Here is a 5,000-nt window from a genome sequence, read left to right on the forward strand (position 1 = left end):
ACACTTCTTTCCGATAAGACGCGATGCAGCTGCTGTGGGTTCCCGTGATTTACAGGTGCGTCCTCAGGTGTGTCGGGGAGAAAGATTGCGTAGGAGTAAAAGGAGGAGGAGGAGGAAGAAGAGGAGGAGGAGGAGGAAGGGAAAGAGGAAAGAAGAGAACATGGTGCGTTTCTTAGGGCTGGTCTATGATTCTGTTGGTGTGTGATGGTTAGGCTCAGTTAGTTTTTGATAGTGTTGTTATTGTTATTGTTGTTGTTGTTGTTGGTCTCTCTCTCTCTCTCTCTCTCTCTCTCTCTCTCTCTCTCTCTCTCTCTCTCTCTCTCGTGTCTGTTCTTTATTATTTTCTTAATGCAATTCAATCTTTTCCTTATTCTCTACTTTAATTTCCTTCGTTAGAGTAAGTTCACCATCATTTTCCTTCTCTCCGCTGCCTAATAAACTTGCTTGTGCTTCAGTGCTTCCTTTCCTTGGCGATTTTCCTCAGTTCCTGCACGTCATTTTTCCCCTCCCTAATTTTTTTTCCGTCTTTCCCTCTCTTTTTTAAGGTTAAGACGTAGACCATGTCGCCGCCACCTTTCTCTTGTATCCCTTCCTTCCTTCCTTCCTTCCTTCCTTCCTTCCTTCCTTCCTTCCTTCCTTCCTTCCTTCCTTGCTTTGCTTCTTGCTCTCCGATTTTTCTTTCATGAAGCCACCCACTCTCTCTCTCTCTCTCTCTCTCTCTCTCTCTCTCTCTCTCTCTCTCTCTCTCTCTCTCTCTCTCTCTCTCTCTCTCTCTCTCTCTCTCTCTCTCTCTCTCTCTCTCTCTTCTCTTTTTTTTTCTTCTTTCCTTCTTAACCTTTCTTCCACTGTCTCCCACTTCTTTCCCTCTTGCAATCTAATCTTTTCTTTTTCCAATCCTTCCTTGTTTCTTTCTTTTATTATCTGTTTTCTCTATTTTTTCTTCTTGTATTTAACTTTTCTTAATTTTTTCTTTTCATGTCTTCATTTATTTCTCTTTTCAAGTCTTCCCTCCATGTATTCATTCTTTTTCTCTCTCTATCTCTCCTTTCCTGATTTACTCCTTTCTGTTGTTTTTTTTCTTCCTTTTTGCTTCCTTATAATCATCTTTCTCTTTCTTTCTTCCATTCTTTAATACCTGCATTTATCATTCCTTCAGGTATTTCCTCCTTCTTTTCCTTCATTTCTTCATTCACTCATTTCCTCCTCTTCCTCCCCTTTCCTTCATTCCCTCATTTACTCCTCCCCTCAGTTCTTTCCTTCTTGCATTATTCATCTTGTTTTTCCTGTCTCCCCTTGCTTTCCTTCCCTCCTTTACCTGCCTCTTCTTCCCTCCTTCCCTCCTTCCCCTCGTTCCTTCACTTTTGGTCTCCGCCATTACATGTTTACGGTCTGGGTATAGTGAGGTAAACAGGTGGTTCGTGGCCCCAGCATGTCGTGTTTACAGGTGGTATTAGTGTTGTGCAGGTGTGTTGGGGCCCTCCGAAGCACCTGTGATCTTCAGGTGTAAATCGTGAAAGAGTCGGAAAGGATACACTAGTTAACTGTCACGGTCAGGGGAAGTGGCTGTGTATCTGTGTGCGTGTGTGTGTCTGTGTGTGTGTGTGTGTGTGTGTGTGTGTGTGTGTGTGTGTGTGTGTGTGTGTGTGTTGTACTTTCTTGTATTTTCTTCCTTTTTATCCCTATTTTCTATCTTTATTTCTTTCTCTCTTCTCCTCCTCCTCTTCTGCCTCCTTCTCCTCTTTCTCCTCTTCCTGCTTTGCTTTCTTTTCAATCCTTTTCTCCTTACACCCTCTCCTTCCTCCTCCTCCTCCTCCTCTTCTTCCTACTCTTCTCTCTCCTTTTCCTGCTTTGCTTTGCTTTCCATCCTTCTCTCCTTAACCCTTTCCCTCCTCCTCCTCCTCCTCCTCCTCCTCCTCCTCCTCCTCCTTTACTCTCCTTAACCAGACCTCTCCTCCTCCTCCTCCTCCTCCTCCTCCTCCTCCTCCTCCTCCTCCTCCTCCTCCTCCTCCTCCTCCTCCTTCCTTCCTTCCTTCCTTCTGTACCACTTCTCCATTTAACCCTCCTCCTCCTCCTCTTCTTCCTCTTCTTTGTGCACGCTACCTTCCTCTCTCGTGGGAATCGACTCATATAGGTAGAATAGGGAGACGCTTCCCTAATGACACACACACACACACACACACACACACACACACACACACACACACACACACACACACACACACACACTAAATGAGTTTTTAAAGGAGGTCGCTGTTATGTTCTCTCTCTCTCTCTCTCTCTCTCTCTCTCTCTCTCTCTCTCTCTCTCTCTCTCTCTCTCTCTCTCTCTCTCTCTCTCTCTCTCTCTCTCTCTCTCTCTCTCTCTCTCTCTCTCTCTCTCTCTCTCTCTCTCTCTCTCTCTCTCTCTCTCTCTCTCTCTCTCTCTCTCTCTCTCTCTCTCTCTCTCTTTATATTATTCAATTCTTTAACCTTTCACTTCTCTTTCTCTTCCTGCTTCTATGTTTCCCCCACCAGATGGCAGGTCGTCGCCCAACACAGGAGGCAACCAAAGCTGACCGCGGAAAGGGAGAGGGAACTAGAGAATAAATAACCTCATCGACCATAACAATAAAACACTTCACGAGAAAACATACCAATTAGCAACTGTGAATATCTTCCGTTCCCGCGTTCATACAGTTTGATCAGTCACTTCAGGTTGTTCCTCTCTGTCTTATATTGGTTGCGGTGTCCGGGTGTTTTGTGTCTGGTGCGTGTGCGTGGCTGAGTGTCTAATTGTTTGTATGTGTATGTGTGTCTGGTTCGTGTTTTGTGGTGATTTGTGCTAGTGTTATTTTCGTGGTGATTCTATGCAGGTGTTAATGTTAATTGGTGATGCTTTTAGAGGTGGTGTTTGTGTTGCCTCTTTTATAATGGTGATTACTGTTACTCTAAATACGATTGTTACTTCTATCAATATAACTACTACGACAACTACTACTACTACTACTACTACTACTATTACTACTACTACTACTACTACTATAATTACAACACCTATACTCATCAGTAGCAGTATCGTAAAAGTAATAGCCATTGGCACATTACAAAGGTTTATAGATTGATAGGTGAATAGACCGATACGAGATTAGAAAGGTTTATAGATTGATAGGTGAATAGAGAGAGAGAGAGAGAGAGAGAGAGAGAGAGAGAGAGAGAGAGAGAGAGAGAGAGAGAGAGAGAGAGAGAGAGAGAGAGAGAGAGAGAGCTAATGACTTCTTTCTTATATCTCTTTTCATTCTCCTTCTCCTCTTTTACCTTCCATTTAAATTGAGTCTATCAATAACACACTCATCATTCTATCTCCCACGATAAAATAGCCTTCACTCCCTCCCGCACATTCCTGCAATCCTGATGGGGTATTGTTTGCTAGATCAGAGAATCTACACACACACACACACACACACACACACGAAAAAAAAACAATAGCAACACAGTGGTTTATAGCAGAGGGGAGGATACGAGGGGAAAGGGAAGCATTGGAACACATACTACCGAGCGTTTCCCGTTGAGCATTTAATTTGCTGCCAATTAAAATAGCGGGTATATGCCTGAACATTACCTCAGAGTGAAAGGCCATTATTGTTGCTGCATTTTGTGGGGCGCTTATGTATCATCGACTTTGGGGAAGGAAAAAAAAAGGCCGATGCACTCTACCTCACACCCCCCTCCCACGCAGGAAGTATTAACTGTTCCCGTGTGGTTTGGATGATGAATGATGGGTGAGTGATAGGTTGGTATGGATAAACACATGAATAAAATTTGCTGGTTAATCTCGGGTGATACAAAGAGCAGATTAGCAGCAGCCTTTGATGGAGGTTCAAAGAGATGGGAAAATGTGTGCGCATTAGTGGCAGGTGTCATGAAAACCTGTGTAAGGAAGAGTGGTGGTGGTGGTGGTGGTGGTGGTGGTGGTAGAGGGTAGAGATGGTGGTGGTGGTGGTCCTGTCTCACTCCACTCTCCCTTCCCTCTCTCTATCTCTGCTGTATCACCCTACCAGCCCGCCAGAGAGACAGAGAAAGAGAGAAAATAGAACGAGAGAGAGAGAGAGAGAGAGAGAGAGAGAGAGAGAGAGAGAGAGAGAGAGAGAGAGAGAGTCAACGTGAAAACTGGCCTCATTTATGTCCCTCTTTTCACTTATCCTTTATGTTCTTTTTTCAGCTCTTTTTTTTCTCTCACGCCTCCAAATACTCTCTCTCTCTCTCTCTCTCTCTCTCTCTCTCTCTCTCTCTCTCTCTCTCTCTCTCTCTCTCAAATCGCGTTAAAATGTTATTCTATCTTTTAATATAATCTCTGGCAATCTTTTAATTTTCTTTTCTCTGACGATTTTTACATTTCCTACTTTTCACCACTACTTTATTTCATCTCCTGAAATATTCTTCTTAATTACGTAATGGTGTTTTATCATTTTATCTTCATTTTATCATGTCTATCTTATCATCACTCTCTGACAATAGATCTGAGTTGTTGTTGTTTTTTTCTTTCCTTTTTTCACGTGGGTTTCTTGTTCTGATGGGAAAGAAGTCATTATAGACAAGCTTCTTATGGTCTTGTGTTACCGTGATTTCCTTTTTATCTTTTCCTTTCATCTCGGCTCGTCTGAAGCTTCCAGTCTTTCTTTTAAATAGTAATGATCTCCCCCTCTCCCTTCTGCTTCCTCTTTCCATCTCTTCCCAACATTTTTATCATTAAACTTCATTGTAATTCTGTTCAAGTGCTTTGTTTCTGTCACAGCTTTACTTGACTTTATTTTACTCCCTTCCCTTTCATGTTTTTTGTTTTGTTTTGTTTTGCTTCCATACTTTTGTTTCTCAGTGTGCAGTGTTTCTCTCATATTTATCTTCCATTCACCGCCCCTCTTTTCTCTTCAGCTGCACCTCTAGTCTTTCCAACCTGCCCTACGTATCTCTCTTACCTGCCATCCTTTTGTTTTAAACCCTCCTTTCTCTTGCTTTCGTTCCCAC

General features: G+C 42.9%; 2 protein-coding genes across 4 annotated transcripts in view; one reads left to right on the top strand and one right to left on the bottom strand.

The window, feature by feature from the left end:
• Positions 1–5,000, bottom strand: part of LOC123506578 — a 212,715-nt gene that overhangs the window by 178,249 nt on the left and 29,466 nt on the right. The window lies entirely within an intron of this gene.
• Positions 1–5,000, top strand: part of LOC123506577 (proline-rich protein 36-like) — a 150,442-nt gene that overhangs the window by 83,332 nt on the left and 62,110 nt on the right. The window lies entirely within an intron of this gene.

The sequence above is a fragment of the Portunus trituberculatus genome, chromosome 20 (genome assembly GCF_017591435.1).
Source record: "Portunus trituberculatus isolate SZX2019 chromosome 20, ASM1759143v1, whole genome shotgun sequence".
Lineage (NCBI taxonomy): Eukaryota > Metazoa > Arthropoda > Malacostraca > Decapoda > Portunidae > Portunus > Portunus trituberculatus.